Source organism: Trichechus manatus, unplaced genomic scaffold (genome assembly GCF_000243295.1).
Source record: "Trichechus manatus latirostris isolate Lorelei unplaced genomic scaffold, TriManLat1.0 scaffold00130, whole genome shotgun sequence".
Lineage (NCBI taxonomy): Eukaryota > Metazoa > Chordata > Mammalia > Sirenia > Trichechidae > Trichechus > Trichechus manatus.
In genome coordinates, this window is record NW_004444066.1 from 8,259,976 (window position 1) to 8,277,881 (window position 17,906).

A 17,906-nucleotide genomic window follows, 5' to 3' on the forward strand; every position below is an offset into this window, starting at 1 on the left:
CACACACACACACACACACACACACACTCAGAAACAAAACCCTCTTTCAATGAGAGTCATATTTATTGACCTGGCATTCTTTAGTTCTTGAGGGTTTATATCAGTAAACTGCAAGTCTCAGCAGAAATTGCCCTGAGGAGACTTGGGTGGATCCCTGGCCAAATTGCACCCCACTATGGGTGTGTACTGGAGAGATTATTCCCTGAATAGGACTGTGAGTTTCTGACTCATGAGGGGCCAGCCAGCGCTTTGTCACAGGTGGTGACGGAGTGTTCTGCCAAAGGAGTAGGGACTGCCAGGCCAGGAACCAGGCCTACACCTCCAAGTGGAAGGGGTATGAATAAATGCAAATCTAGGTGGGGCTCAGGTTTTTCACCTAAGCCCCATTCTGTAAATAAAAAGCCTGTGTTTCTCCCAGGCAAATCCTAGTTCCCCTTTCAGCGTATTTGAAGGCAGAGTTACATGCTCTCTGTAATCTATAATACCCAATGTTCATTTCTAACATACACTTAGGTCTGCTTTACGACATTAGAAAAAAAGAATCCCATTGCCATCAAGTCAATTCTGACTCATAGATGGTGAGTCAGAATCGACTTCACGGCAACAGGTTCTTTTTTTTTTTTTAAACATTAGGTGACAGAAACATTCAATATCCATAGTACATTCAGATCCTAAACACATTCTAGCTGTCCCGCCCCTAGCCAATTTCTGTGGCAGGTACAGCCTTGGCTGTCGGGAGTCTCTAGGCTGGATCAAGTCTAGCAGGCATTTGTCTCAGCCAAAATTGCCCTGAGGAGACTTGGGTGGATCTCTGGTTAAATTGCAACCCACGAAGGGTGTGTGCTGGGGAGACTATTCCTTGGGCAGGACCAGGAGTTTCTGACTCATGAGGGAATGGCGAGCAATTCACTGGAGGCCTGGCAGAGAGTTCTGCCAAAAGGGGTAGAGGCTGCTGGCCGGGAACCAGGCCTACACCTCCAGGTGGAAGAGGCCAATGGATAAATGCAAATCTGGGTAGGGCTCAAGTTTTATGTACATGGCCTTGGGCCTCTGGCTAGGTGGAATCAGAAGACACTGGCCCCCTGTCAGTCATCCCATTTATCTGGCCTGACTTTGGCCCCAGGCGTCTCCAGGTGGGGCTTTTCTCCTCTTCTTTTTCTCCCTGTACCATTGGCTTACACTGTTTTTGTAGTTTTTTATTTTGCCAGAGAGACGTAAAGTTTTGCATATAGGGGATTTTGTTCCATTTTCTCTCTTGCAAAACAGATCTAACTGTAAGATAGTAATCCACATGAAAAGAACAAAGAGCACCAGTAAAGGTACACTAAGTTGGTTCTCCATATTTCACTCACTCACTCACACACACACACACACACACACACACACTCAGAAACAGAACCAGAACCTGAACCTAACCAAAGTCAACTAGAAACTAGGCTGCCTGTTCTCTGCCATCCGCTAGGGAGAGTGGCAGAGTAATGAGGATGATCTTAGTAAGGCTTCAACTCCCCCTTATGGGGATGTCTTAGCCCTACTTCCATCCTCCAGATACCTCCCCACCTCCAATACCAAGCACTTACCCTTAACAAGAGAAATTCCAAGGGCGCTCACCTAGTGGACTTCCATACTTGAGTTAGTTTCTAATTCTCAAAGTAAAAGCACCTCGGGCCAGTTGCAGCCTTGGTCACGGTTAGGAGACCCACTTGATCCTCCTGAACAAGAGTCTCAGTGAGTGCGCTGAGGGTCTGCAGAGGTTCTGCGCGGTCGAGGGGGTCCTGAGCTCCGGACAGAGGTTCTGTGCAACCTCCTGGCCCCACCTTGGGCACCAAAATTGTTACCAAACCTGAGAAGGTGGGTCCTTGTCCAGTGTGTTCAGACCTGCCAATAATCTGGACACCGGAATTTGAGAAAGAGAAAGTAACTTTATTGCAATGAGCAGAGCAAGGAGCCGAGAGGAAGTTCCTCAGATTCCACTCTTAGAGCTACAGGGAAGCAGGGCTTATATGTGATTTGTGCAGTAAGATGGTGGCTGTGCAGGCATACTAGGGAGGGAAAATTCTAGAAGGGGGCCAGAAAACAGGAGGTGTGATGTGGTTCTTGTTGGACCTTTCGCTTCAGAATAGGGTCCAGATGACGATTTTCCTTCTGATTTGTTCCTTTTGTTGCTGCATCCTCTGTTGAGGTCAGTTAGCTCACAACTGGCCCTTCTGCACAGGCGGGGTGGGCCAAATCTGGCTTGGGCTAGTTTAAGGATTCTTAGGGTCAGGTTACAAAATCATCAGTCAGAATAAGACACGGCTAGAGACATCTTAAAATCATCATCTCCTCAGGACAGCCCCCCACCCAGCACATTTCCTGAATTTGTTTTTCTCCTCAGAACTTCTTTGAAAAGAAATAGCCACCAGCTAGCTGGAACTGGCTGAAACAGGTCCTGCCCTCCATCTTGGCACTCCAGATAACCTTTAGTTAATTAATGGCCTTATATACAGTAAATTTTCCACCCCTGGGTGGAGAGCTAAGATGCTAACAAACAAAAATGGCTAGCTTCCTCCTGTGCTCGGAATCAAACCCAGCTCCTAGAAAATGCTTACTGATTCTAAAATACTTTGTGCCTACGTGTGCACTATTTTGTATTTTGTAATTAATCTTGCCTATATAAACCAGCCTCAGCAAGCTGCTTGTGGCCAGTATTGGAAAGCACTTAGCCCCAACTGTCTCCTTGCTTGGCTAACCAATGAAATTACCTTTCATTCTCCCCGGCTCGGTCTCCATATTTTTGGCCCCAGACACAGTCATGCTGAGCAGAACCTGGAGTTCCCGGCAACAAGAACAAAGCCAGGGGACAACTTCTGCAGAGATCATCAACTGCTCATATGCAAGTTCAAACTGAAGCTGAAGAAAATGAAAACAAGTCTGCAAGAGCCAAAGTACAAATTTGAGCACATCCCACCTAAACTTAGAGACCATATTAAAAATAGATTTGATGCACTGAACACTAATGACTTAAAACCAGACAAGTAGTGGGATGACATTAGGAACATAATACATGAAGAAAACAAAATGTCATTAAAAAAGATAGGAAAGAAAGAAAAGATCAAAAAGGATGTCAGAAAAGACTTGAAACTTGCTCTTAAATGTAGAATAACTAAAATGAATGGAAGAAATGATGACGTAGAAGAGCTGAACAGAAGATTTCAAAAGGCAACTCGAGAAGATGAAGTAAACTATTATAATGAAATGTGTAAAGACCTAGAGTTAGAAAACAAAAAAGGAAGAACATACTCAGCATTTCTCAAGCTGAAGGAACTGAAGAAAAAATTCAAGCCTAGAGTTGCAATATTGAAGGACTCTATAAGCAAAATATTGAATGATGCAGAAAGCATCAAAAGAAGATGGAAGGAATACACAGAGTCACTGTACCAAAAGAATTGGTCAACTTTCAAAAATTTCAGTATATGATCAAAAACTGATGGAACTGAAGGAAGAAGTCCAAGCTGCATTGAAGGAATTGATGAAAAACAAGGCTCCAGGAATTGACAGGATACCAACTGGGATGTTTCAACAAACAGATGCAGCGCTGGAGGCACTCATTCATCTATGCCAAAAAATTTGAAAGACAGCTACCTGGTCATCCAACTGGGAGAGATCGCATTTGTGCCCATTCCAAAGAAAGATGATCCAACATAATGCAGAAGTTATTGAATGATGTTGTTAATATCACAAGCAAGTAAGATGTTGCTGAAGATCATTCAAAAGTGATTGCAGCAGTACATCAACAGGGAACTGCCAGAAGTTCAAGCCAGATTCAGAAAAGGACATGGAATGAGGGATATCATTGCTGATGTCAAATGGATCTTGACTGAAAACAGAGAATACCAGAAAGATGTGTTTTATTGTCCATGCAAAGGCATTCAGCTGTATGGATCATAACAAATTATGGATAACATTGTGAAGAATGGAAATTCTAGAATACTTAATTGTGCTCATGAGGAACCTGTACATAGACCAAGAGGCGGTCATTCAAACAGAATAAGGAGATACAGTGTGGTTTAAAGTCAGGAAAGGTATGCATCAGGGTCTTTCACCATACTTATCAATCTGTATTCTGAGCAAATAATCTGAGAAACTGGACTAATATGAAGAAGAACGCCAGCATCAGAATTGGAGGAAAACTCATTAACAACCTGCAATATGTAGATGACACAACCTTGCTTGCCAAAAGTGAAGAGGACTGGAAGCACTTACTGATGAAGATCAAAGACCACAGCCTTCAGTATGGATTACATCTCAACATAAAGAAAATAAAAATCCTCACAACTGGACCAATAAACAATATCATGACAAATGGAGAAAAGACTGATGTTGTCAAGGTTTCATTTTACTTGGATCCACAATCAACACCCATAGAAGCAGCAGTCAAGAAATAAAATGACATACTGCATTGGGAAAATCTACTGCAAAAGACCTTTTTCAAGTGTTGAAAAGCAAAGATGTCACCTTGAAGACTAAGGTGTTCCTGACCCAAGCGATGATATTTCCAATCACCTCATATAACATGCCAAAGCTGGTCAATGAGTAAGGAAGACTGAAGAAGAGTTAATGTCTTTGAATTATGGTGTTGGCAAAGAATATCGAACTTCTGTAATGCCAGAAGAATGAACAAATCTGTCTTGGAAGAAGTACAGCCAGAATTCTTAGAAGCGTGGTTGGCCAGACTTTCCACCTTTAAAACATATCCAGAATCTAACTCCTCATTGCTCTCATTGTACCACCATCTTTTCTGACCTGAATTATTACAATAGTCTTTTAATTCTGTGATGTCCCATTATGGAGCTACTAGGAGTCCTGGTGGCACTGTGGTTAAGAGCTCAGGCTACTAACCAACAGGTCAACTGTTTGAATTCACTAATCATTCCTGGGAAACCATATAGGGCAGTTCTATAGATTCACTATGAGTCGGAATAGACTCAATGGGACAATACGTTTTTTTTTTTTTTTTTTTTTTGGTTAGTCATATGTGGTTATTGAGCACTTGAAATGTAGCTAGTTTAAATTGAGATATGCTGTCACTGGGCTTCAAAAACTTAATACAACAAAAATAATGTAAAATATTTTATTGAGTTAAAAAATGAATGATTAAGTTCATCTGTTTCTTTTGACTTTTTCTATGTGACTGTTAGAATATTTCCACCACTTATATGTCAGTTTGTCATACTGTGGTGGTTTGCATATTGCTGTGATGATGGAAGCTACGCCACTGGTATTTCAAATACCCGCAGAATCATCCATGTGGACATGTTTCAGTGGAGCTTCCAGTCTAAGATAGACTAGGAAGAAGGACATGGTGATCTGCTACTAAAAAAATAGGCCAATGGAAACATTTTGAATAGCAGTGCAACATTGTCTTACATACTGCCTGAAGATGAGACTTTTAGGTTGGGAGCACTCCAAATACAACTGGGGAAGAGCTGCCTCCTCAAATTAGAGTGGACCTTAATGACTTGGATAGAGTAAATCTTTCAGAAGCTTTATTTGTTGATAATGGAGAAGCTCAATATCATCAGTCAGAACAAGGCCAAGGGACAACTACTGAACAGACCAATTATTCATATACAAGTTCAATTTTAAGCTGGAGAAAATTATAACAAGTCCATGAGAGCCAAAGTACGACCTTGAATATATCCCATCTGAATTCAGAGACTATCTCAGGAATAGATTTGACACATTGAACACGAATGATCAAAGACAAATTATGGGATGACACCAGGAAGAACCTACATGAAGAAAGCAAAAAGTCATTAGAAAGAAAGAAAAGACCAAAATGGATGTCAGAAGAGACACTGAGACTTGCTCTTGAGTGTCAGGTAGCTAAAGTGAACTGAAGAAATGATGAAGTAAAAGAGCTGAACAGAAGATTTAAAAGGGTGGCTCAACAAGACAAAGTAAACTATTATAATGAAATGTGCAAAAAACTGGAGTTAGAGAACCAAAAGGGAAGAACACGCTCAGCCTTTCTAAAGCTGAAAGAACTGAATAAAAAATTCAAGCCTTGAGTTGCAATATTGAAGGATTCTATCAGCAAAATATTGCACAACAGAGGAAGCATCAAAAGAAGATAGAAGGAATACACAAAGTCATTGTACCAACTAGAATTGGTCAACGTTCAGCCATTTCAGGAGGTAGCATATGATCAAGAACTGATGGTACTGAAGGAAGAAGTCCAAGTTGCACTGAAGGCACTGGCAAAAAACAAGGCTCCAGGAATTGACAGGAAATGATTGAGACGTTTCAACGAATGAATGCAACTCTGAAAGAGCTCACTTGTCTATGCCAAGAAATTTGGAAGAGAGCTACCTGGCCAACTTACAGGAAGAGATCTATATTTGTGCCCATTCCAAAGAAAGGTGATCCAACAGAATGCAGAAATTTTTGTACAATATCATTAATATCACACACAAGTAAAATTTTGCTGAAGATCATTCTAAAGTGGTTGCAGCAGTACAGCAACAGGGAATCACCAAAAATTCAAGCTGGATTTGGAAGAGGACCTGGAACAAGGGAAAACATTGCAGATGTCAGATGGATGTTGGCTGAAAGCAAAGAATACCAGAAAGATATTTTCCTGTTTTATTGACTATGCAAAGGCATTCGACTGTGTGCATCATAAAAAATATGGATAATATTTCGAAGAATGGGAATTCCAGGATATTCAATTGTGATCTTGGGGAACCTGTATAAAGATCAAGAGGAAGCCCTTCAAACAGAACAAGGGGTGGTTTAAAATCAGGAAAGGTGTGTGTCAAGGCTATATCTTTTCACCATACTTATTCAATCTGTATGTTGAGCAAATAATCCAAGAATCTAGACTATATGAAGAAAATAGCACCAGGGTTGGAGGAAGACTTATTAACAGATGACAGAAGTTTGTTTGGGGAAAATAAAGAGGACTTAAAGCACTTACTGATGAGGATAAAAACTACAGCCTTCAAAAGAGATTACATCTCAACATAAAGGAAACAAAAATCCTCACAAGTGGACCAAAAAGCAACATCAGGACAAACGGATAAAATACTGACGTTGTCAAGGGTTTCATTTTACTTGGATCCACAATCAGTGTCCGTGGAAGGAGATGTATTATATTGGGCAAATCTGCTTCCCAAGACCTCTTTTAAGTGTTAAAAAGCAAAGATGTCACCTGGAAGGCTAAGGTGTGCCTAACCTAAGTCATGGTATTTTCAATCACCTCATATGCATGTGAATGTGGAACAATGAACAAGGAAGATCAAAGAATTGATGCCTTTGAATTACATTGTTGGGGAAGAATATTGAATATACCTTGGACTGCCAGAAGAACGAACAAATCTGTCTTGGAAGAAGTACACCCAGAATGCTCCTTGGAAGCAAGGATGGCAAGACTTCATCACATATACTTTGGACGTGTTTTCAAGAGGGACCAGTTCCTAGAGAAGGACATCATGTTTGGTAAAGTAGTTGTGGTTAGATGCCGTTGAGTCAATTGCGACTCATAGTGACTCTACGCACAACAGAATGAAACACTATCTGGTCATGCGCCCTGCTCACAATTGTTGCTATGCTTGACCCCATTGTTGCAGCCACTGTGTCAATTCATCTTAAGGGTCTTCTTTTTTCCTAGCGTGATGTCCTTCTCCAGGTACTGGTCCCTCCTTATAACATGTCCAAAGTAAGTGAGGCATAGTCTCCCCATCCTCACATCTAAGGAGCATTCAGGCTGTACTTCTTCCAAGGCATATTTGTTTGTTCTTCTAGTAGTCCATGGTATATTCAATATTCTTTGCTAACACCATAATTCAAAAGTGTCAGTTCTTCTTCGGCCTTCCTTATTCGTTGTCCAGCTTTCACATGCATGTGAGACGATTGAATATACCTCAGCTTGGGTCAGGTGCACCTTAGTTCTCAAAGCGACATCTTTGCTTTTTTTTGCAGAAGATTTTCCCAATGCAATATAACTTTTGATTTCTTAACTGCTGCTTCCACGGGCATTGATTGTGGATCGAAGTAAAATTAAATGCTTGACAACTTCACTATTTTCTCCATTTAAGATGATGTTTCTTACTGGTCTAGTTGTGAGAATTTGTTTTCTTTATGCTGAGGTGCAATCCATACTGAAGACTGTAGTCTTTGTTCTTCACCAGTAAAAGTTTCAAGTCTTCTTTGCTTTCAGAAAGCAAGGCTGTGTCATATACATATTGCAGGTAGTTAATGAGTCTTCTTCCAATTCTGATGCTGGTGTTCTTCTTCATATAGTCTGGCTTCTCAGATTATTTGTTCAGCATACTGATTGAATACAGATGGCTAAAGGATACAGCCCTGACTCACACCTTTCCTGACTTTAAACCAAGCAGTATCCCCTTGTTCTGTTTGAATGACTCTGCCTTGGTCTGTGTACAGGTTCCTCATGAGCACAATTAAGTGCTCTAGAATTCCTATTCTTAGCAAAGTTATCCATAATTTGTTATGATCCACACAGTCTAATGCCTTGCATACTCAATAAAGCACAGGTAAACATCTTTCTGATGTTCTCTGCTTTCAGCCAAGAGCCATCTGACATCAGCAGTAATATCCCTTGTTCCGTATCCTCTTCTGAAAATGGCTTGAATTTCTGGCAGGTCTCTGCCAAATGTACAGCTGCAACCACTTCTGAATGATTTTCAGCAAAATTTTACTTGCGTGTAATATTAATGATATTGTTTGATAATTTCTGCATTCTGTTGGATTGCCTTTTTTTGGAATGGGCAAAAATATGGATCTCTTTGGGTCAGTTGGCTAGGAAGCTGTCTTCCAAATTTCTTGGCATAGAGTATGAGCACCTTCAGTGTGCTGAAACATTTCAGTCTGTACTCCAGCATTTCCTGGAGCCTTGTTTTTCACCATTCCCTTCAGCATAGCTTGGAATTTCTCCTTCAGTACCATTGGTTCTTGGTCATATGCTACCTCCTGCAATGGTTGAACGTTGACCACTTATTTTTGGTACACAGACTCTGTGTATTTCTTCCATCTTCTTTTGATGCTTCCTGCATTGTTCAATATTTTCCCCATAGAATCCTTCAATACTGCAACTCAAGGCTTGAATTTTTTCTTCAGTTCTTTCAGTTTGAGAAGTGCCGAGAGTGTTCTCCCCTTTTAGTCTTCTAACTCCAGGTCTTTGCACATTTCATTATAATAGTTTAATTTGTCTTCTCAGGCAGCCCTTTTAAATCTTCTGTTCAGCTCTTTTACTTCATCATTTCTTCCATTGACTTTAGCTACTCTGTGTTCAAGAGCAAGTTTCAAAGACTCTTCTGACATCCATTTTGGTCTTTTTGTTCTTTCCTGTCTTTTTAACGACCTCTTGCTTTCTTCATGTATGATGTCCTTGATGTCTTTCCACAACTCATCTGGACTTTGGTTCCTAGTGTTCAATGCATCAAATCTATTCTTGAGATGGCCTCTAAATTCAGGTGAGATATACTCAAGGTTGAACTTTGGCTCTTGTGGACTTCTTGAAATTTTCTTCAGCTTCAACTTGAACTTGTTTAGGAGCAATTGATGGTCTATTCTGAAGTCAGCCCCTGGCATTTTCTGACTGATGATATTGAGTTTCTCTATCATCTCTTTCCACAAGTGTAGTCAATTTGATTCCTGTGTTTTCTACCCAGTGAGGTCCACACGTATAGTCACTGTTTTCATTGCCGAAAAGAGTATTTGCAATGAAGAAGTCATTGGTTTTGCAAAATTCTATCATGGGATCGCATTTCTATCAGCAAGGTGATGTTTTCCAACTACCAATCCTTCTTCTTTGTTTCCAACTTTTGCATTCCAATCACCAGTAATTATCAATGTATCTTGATTGCATGTTTGATCAATTTCAGACTGCAGAAGTTGGTAAAATCTTCAAGTTCCTCATCTTTGGCATTAGTGGTTGCTGTATAAATTTGAATAATTGTCATATTAACTGGTCTTCCTTTAGGTGTATGAATATTATCCTATCACTGACAGTGTTGTATTTCAGGATAAGTCTTGAGATGTTCTTTTTGGTGATGAATGTGGCACCATTCTTCTTCAATTTGTCATTCCTGGCATAGTAGACCATATGATTGTCTGATTTAAAAAGGGAAATACTAGTCCATTTCAGCTCACTAATGCCTACTATATAAATCTTTATACGGTTCATTTCATTTTGGACGACTTCCAATTTTCCTAGATTCATACTTCGTACATACCATGTTCTGGTTACTAATAGATATTTGAAGCTGTTTCTTCTCATTTTGAGTCATGTCAGCTCAGCAAATGAAGGTCTCAAAAGACTTACTCCATCCACTTCAATAAGGTCTACTCTACTTTGAGGAGGGGACTCTTTCCCTGTGGTATTTTAAGTGCCTTCCAACCTGAGGGGCTTATCTTCTGACACTACACCAGAATGTTCCACTACTATTCAGAAGATTTTCACTGGCCAGTGTTTTCGGAATTAGACCACCAGGTTCTTCTTCCTTGTCTGTCTTAGTCTGGAAGCTCCTCTGAACCCTGTCCACCATGGGTGACCCTGTTGGTAATTGAAATACCAGTGACATAGCTTCCATCATCACAGCAACACACAAGCCACCACAGCATGACAAACTGACAGACGTATGGGCTTTGTAAAGTAGAGGGTCCTCAAAAATGAAGACCTTCAATGAGATGGATTGACACAGTAGCTGTAACAATGGCTCAAACATAGCAATGACTGTGAGGATGGTGCTGGACTGGACAGTGTTTCGTTCTGTTGTACATAGGGTCACTATGAGTCGGCACCTAACAACAACAGCACAACTCTAGGACATTTATAATTATATATGTGGCTTGCTTTTGTAGTTCACATTATATTTCTATTGGACAGTAGTGTTCTAACTGGCCTCCCTGCTTCCCCCTTGTTTTCTTTTATTTTACTCTCAACACAGCAACCTGTATAAATTTTACTTATATTGTGGCACTCTTGTGTTCAAAGATGGATTTCCATCTTACGTAGAAAAAAATCACCTTGAAATGGTTACTTGAAAGCAATATTGAAAAAATGAGGAGAAATGTGACCTATGGTTTTTTATTTTGTACCCTCCTTACATTACGTCCTATTGTGTCCCTGTATTACCCTGTGCTACATGTTATAGTCCTTAGGATGTTCCAGGGAGAGAAACTGTGCTTTCACCAAACCTATTGGCAATCCCCAACGCTTCCCCCCAGCAAATGAATTAGCAAATTAAAAGTTGCATTCAAGAGTCTAGCACCCTAGGAATCCATGGTGAGGCACTGGCTCCAGGGTTGTCAGGATGGAAGTGCTTCACTGTGTCACAATCAGAGAGGAGCCACAATGCAGAGGCAAAACAATCAAATTCAAATAACTTCCTAATCCCAAGGTCAGAATCAGCTCCACCAAATGTCCACCCTCTATTTGGTTAATCCTGGTATGAAGTAGGCCCTTAATAACTCTGTGCCAAATGAATAGATCAATAAATCAACAGAATAACATCATGACTGAGAGCAATAGAGTCAGATGTTCAGCCTACTAATAGCTCGATGACAATGACCATGCTACTTACTCTTGGTGAAACTCATTCTTAACATCTATAAAATGGAGGCAATGACACCATTCTTACAGAGTTGTCACAAATGTAATAATGTAAAACACTAGTCATTGTTTTGAATGCATGATAAACACTAAGTGAGGGGTAACTACTATTATTTACAGACTCCTTTAGTTGAGTCACATTATCAAGCCTCTCCATAGGCCTTTGGAGAAAAAGCCTATCTCTTTCTCTGCTATAGACTTGTACCATTTTCTCCATTTCAACGAGCAGTCACTGTCTAGCAGAAGCAATTTAGTTATGCTTTATATTATTCTTCAGGGAGGAAAGCCATTTCCTCTGAAACACATGGGCACAGACCTAAGTGAGACATTAAAGATTCCTTAGTCCAATGCCATCATTTTCCAGATGAAGAATGAGTCCCTTGGGTAGAAAAGGACTTTTCTAGGGAAGCACACACTTTTCTAACGGAATTATCAGAGCCCTTTCCAATATGGAGAGGAGAGAAGAGGGTGGCTCAGGAGGCAAAGGCTTTATGCTTAAAATTATTCTTTGTTTAATGTCAGGATTTTAGGCATCCTCACTGTGATGGTTAAGATTGTGTGTCAACTTGGCTGGGCCATGATTCTCAGTATTTATATGTGAGCACTCCCATGATGGAATCTGCTGTGAGTAGTCAATTAGTTGAAAGGGAGTTTCCTTGGGGTGTGGCCTGCATCCAAATATAAGCAGACGTTCTGGCCTTTTGCTCACTGTGGATCCCGCAGCTGCCTCCTGTTCATCTGACCTCCATTTCTTGGGACTTGAGCTGTCAGCTTACCTGTCGATCTTTGGACTCGTTGATCTTCACAGCCTGTGAGCAGGAGTGCTGTTCTCTGACTTGCCAATCTGGGGTTCATCAGTCCCTGCAGCTAGATGAAATCGGGAGAAGCCTCTATCATGATCCACGGACTTGGGATGTTCCAGATTCTACAATCCCGTGACCGTTTCCTTGATATAAATCTCTCTCTATATATATTTATGTGCTTTACTGGTTTTGCTTCTCTAGAGAACCCAGCCTAAGACATTCGTGATGTCTGTAGTTAATTAATAAAACATTACACATTGCAGAGTATCAGTCAGTGAGTTAGCCCAACTCACCTAGTGAAATGTAATGGGAAGCAACTATAAACAGATACTGTCTCTGGAAAATGAAAAACATTAGCTGACCACACAGAACACTGATCCCATGATGTGATCCCTCGAGTAATATCCACATGTATAGTCAACTTCTTGTTTAGGACAAGGGATTGAAATGGGAAGAGGAAGTGTTGGAGGAAAGTGTCGTAAGTCAAAGAATTCAGATAAATGCATATTTATCCTCTGAATGAGAGTGAAGTTTTCCTTGCTTTCAATTCCATCCCTCAGCAGGAATTCTTGATTGGGTAATAGTGTGGCTAATTGGCTCCCTGAAATGCATGGCCAATGGGCGTAGTTTCAATATCTTTGACAACACAAGTATTATTCTGCAGCAAATTCTCTATGAACTGTGGAAATAATTTGGTTGGTGAGTCTTTTGGAATAGTAAGAGGTTCTCATGCCTGTGCCTGTATTTCTGGGTTGAAAGATAGAAGGAAAATTCAACACTTTTGCCTATGCAGACAATGCCTCCAGAAGACTTGCAAGCTGCCAGTGATAATCCTTGGATTTGGGATGTTCCAGACTCTACAATCCCATGAGCCGTTTCCTTGATATAAATCTCTATATATATTTACACGTTTTTCTCCAACAGCTCACAATTAGACCAACAGGCATTTGCAACTACAATGATATTTTAGATCAGGAAGAGAATCGTGTTTCCATATTTCCCAGTCTTCCATACCTCCAGCCTTTAGGGAAAACAATTGCAGAAGGATAGCAGCTAAGTCTGGTGTGGCAAACCGGAAGATGTACACTCAGAGCCCACATCAAGAAAGGATTTGTTGCTCAGCTATGAGTACCGTGGTTTGCTGACAGACTCCAGCTGTTAGCCCTTTGGGGTTCACCTTAAATTTTCAGTCAAGGTTAGATTCTTCTCTGGGTAGACCAGGACTGAGCCAAGCACTGGTACAAGGTCTAAGTCATTTCTGTCCAACACAGGACTGCTTTAATGGGCAATCTTCACTCTGGAGCACCTCGCTGCCCTGCTAGAGACTGTCAGACCTGCATTGTGGACTAACAGGTCTCACTCCAAATCCTACTTTCTCCTCTTTCCTTCCATAGGTCATACTCCCCAGGAGACCATTTGCATTACTAATTCTCTCTTAAGGTCTGTTTCCCAGAGGTTTCAACCAACCATCTAAAAACAGCTTCAGTCTGGGAAGTGAACAATCTGAGGGCTGTACCTAGAACAGAAAAAACTGACTTAAGGCAAAAATCTTGAAAGATTTAATTAAACAAAAAATCTACCATCAACAAAAACAATAAAAAGTAATTTATAATATACTAGTAAGTTCTACCAGAAGTGTGTAAGGTTTAGTAAGTAGGGAAATGAATAGGAAATGCACAGGAAGAAATGAATGATTATAGTAAACAAAATATCCTATCAAGTGCGAGAGACCATCTAACTGCTTCCATCCAGCCAGAACTAAAGTCCATACCAAGGACTTTGGTAAAGTAGAGGGTCAGCAAAAAAGAGGAAGACCCACAACAAGATAGACCAACATAGTGGCTGCAACAATGGGCTCAAGCATAACAATGATTGTGAGGACGGCACAGGACCGAGCAGTGTTTCTTTCTGTTGTACATAGCGTCGCTGTAAGCTGGAACCTACTTGACTGCACCTAACAACAACAACAAGAGGACTCCAACTGCTCAACAGCCATATTTGACTTGCACAGTAGGTCTCCTCTGCCTGAGGTGCTTCAGCCTCCAATGACAGCACTAAAGGAGGGGTGGTGGTGGCTAGAAAGCTTGATGCATCATGGAAAGATGGTTTTCTAAGTATTATGCAAATTGGTATGTATTTGAAATATGCAAATTCCCACAATAGCATGTTGATATAATAATAATGGCATTTTCATATTTGGAAGAGGTGCAATGTGACACTCTTCTACCTTTGGTAGAATCCTCTGTGAACCAGGGCTACCAGAGGACTTGATGTGAAAATAAAATGTATGTAATGTGGAATGTCAAGGACTATGAGGATTTTTTAAAATCTGTGATCTTGTCGTTGTTGTTAGGTGCCATCCAGTCGGTTCCAACTCATAGTGACCCTAGAGGGTCCTATGTATGATCTAGGAGCTCTAATTCTCGTTGTGTGTTTGCTGCTGCTGACTTTGCCCCAAGTTAAGAAGTCCATGTGCACTTTAGCCCCAGCAAGAGTTCCCGAGAATTTTCAGCTCTCTGGTGGAAGATCTCAGTTAAACACATTGTTCTTTGGAAAATCTCAAAAAATGAAACTTTTAAAAGGTCCCTGGGTCCTCAAACTGAAAATCATCATCTTCCCTTTATCGAGCTACATTGGTTCAACTCATCATCTCTTTTTTTTTTAAATTTTTTATTATACAGTCGGTACCCATATTGTTTTATGACATTGGTTAAGAACCCCACTAAGTGTCAGCACTCACCTTTCTCTACCTTGAGGACCTTTTTTTTGGTGAAAATATACATAGCCAAAGCTACACCATTTCGAAAGTTTCTACATGTGCAATTCAGTGACATCAGTTACATTCTTCCAGCTGTGCTGCTAGTCTCACTATCCTTTTCCAAACTATTCCATCATCATTATCTTCAACTCACTGCCCCCTAGGCTTCCCATCAAAGCTTTTGAGTTGCTGTTGTCAATTTGATCTCACATAGACAGTTTTTTTTTTTTGTACCTTAGATGAAGGTTTGCAGAACAAATAGTTTCTCATTAAACAGTTAGTACACATATTGCCCTATGACAATGGTTAACAACCCCATGACATGTCAACGCTGTTCATCATTTCTTTTTATGAAACCAAAATAGGTCGAGGAATTCTATCCAAGTGTTGTACCTTCAGATTTCAATAGGGAAATCAGCCATAATAATTGCTAAAAATTGATCATTTGGTTAAAGGTCAGTATGTGTCAGACCCTCTGATAAGTGCCTGTTACTGATTGAATTGTGTCCCTAAAAAGATATGTTGAAGTCCTAACCCCTGTACCTGTGAATATGACCTTGTTTAGAAATAGAGTCTTGGAAGGTGTTATCAGTTCAGCTAACAGAAGTTCATACTGGAGTAGGATGAGTCCTAATTCAATATGAGAAGTGTCCTTACAAAAGAAGAAAAGAGACCCAGAGACCCAGAGAGAGAAGACGGCCATGTGAAGACAGAGGCAAGGACTGATGCATCTACAAGCCAAGAAACATTAAGGATAGCCAAGGCTATTACCAGAAGCTAGGAGAGAGCTAAGGAATAGATTTTCTCTCAGAGCCCTCAGAATGAATCAACAAAATCAATACCCTAATCTCCAACTTACAGCCTCTTGAACTATGACACAATATATATCTCTTCTTTAAAGTCATCCACTTTGTGGTAATTTGTTATGGCAACCCTAGTAAACTAATACAATGCCTTATATAACTTATCTCAATTAAATCTCACACTGATGCTATCAAATAGTGATGATGGGAAAACTTGCACAAAATTACACAGCTAACAAGTTGAGAATCAAGGATTTGAATCTAAGAGTGTGAAACTTCAAAGCCCTGAGTTTAGAATGGTTAATAAGGCAACTACAAATATTGATACATTCAATGAGTACCCACAACAAATCAGGGTGTGCTATAAGCACAATCCTTCACACTCTTTAGGTTCTCAAATATTTGTCCAATATTCAGTCTAGAATAGGATTGGGGTGGGGGCAGCACCAGTATATACTCAACAGAAGAGAAAACAAAAGGAAAATGCTGTGTTTATCACACTGTTGTAGTATTAGTGGGACTTTAAAATGGCTACCTGAATATAAAGTAAGGGTTACAAGCGTGGGCAGCTTGAGCATGTCAATCTGGTATGAGTTTACACTTTGACTCTGCTCTTTATTAGAAAAGTGATTTACTTGATCTCTGGGAGCATCAGTTTCCAAAAATTAGGTTTCACGGTTTTGTAAAACCCTTAGAGAATGATTGCAGTTCCTGAGTGGTGCAAATAGTTCATGTGCTTCACTGCTAACCCAAAGGTTGGAGGTTCGAGTTTATACAGAGGCACCATGAAAGAAAGGCCTGGTGATCTTTTTCCAAAAATCAGCCACTGAAAACACTATGGAGCATGATTCTACTCTGACACACATAGAGTCACCACAAGACAACTGGTTTTCTGATTTTTATAGAGTGGTTGTGAAGATTAAATAAGATATTGATTGTAAAGTGTCTTAGTTAGCTAGTGCTGCCATAACAGAAATACCATAAGTAGATGGCTTTAACAAACAGAGGTTTATTCTCTCACAGTCTAGGAAGCTAGAAGTCCAAATTCAAAGCGCCAGCTCCAGGGGATGGCTTTCTCTCTCTACTGGCTCTGGAGGAAGGTCTTTGTCATCAATCTTCTCCTGGTCCAGGAGCTTCTCAACACAGGAACCCCGGGTCCAAAGGACACGCTGTGCTCCCTGTGCTGCTTTCTTGGTGGTATGAGGTCCCCAGTGTATCTCTGCTCACTTCTCTCTTTTATATCTGAAAAGAGATTGGCTTAATACACAACCTAATCTTATAGATTGAGTCCTGCCTCATTATCATAACTGCCACTAATCCCACATCATCAACATCATAGAGATAGGATTTACAAAACACAGGAAAATCATATCAGATGACACAATGATGGATAATCACACAATGCTGGGAATTATGGCCTACCCAAGTTGACAGACATTTTTTGGGGGACACAATTCAATCCATGACATAAAGTATTTCAAATATTATGTTATCTAGAATAAGCCCTTATTAATTATAATAATTTTTCTCTCTAGCCTTGGCCATGACTACTTTATAGCAATGTATCAATCACTTTCATGTTAAATTATTATTTTAGTTGTCGTTTAATTATTTTGGTTGTCAAATTCATTGATGTAAGTGGGATGTGATGTGATCAACATCTTAGCAAGCAACATATTCAACATCAAAAGTTGAAATTAAACTTTCTGAATCATGGTTTTCTTTTTTTTTTTTAAATCCTCCGCAAGCAAAATTAATGAGAGAGGTAAGGAAATCACCTGAATAACTATGAAGGCCATTTCCTAAACCTAATTATTCTTATTCATAAAATATATATATATTTTTATATTTTATTGTACTTCAGGTGAAAGCTTACAGAACAAATAGTTTCTCATGAAACAGTAGTACACATGTTGTTTTAT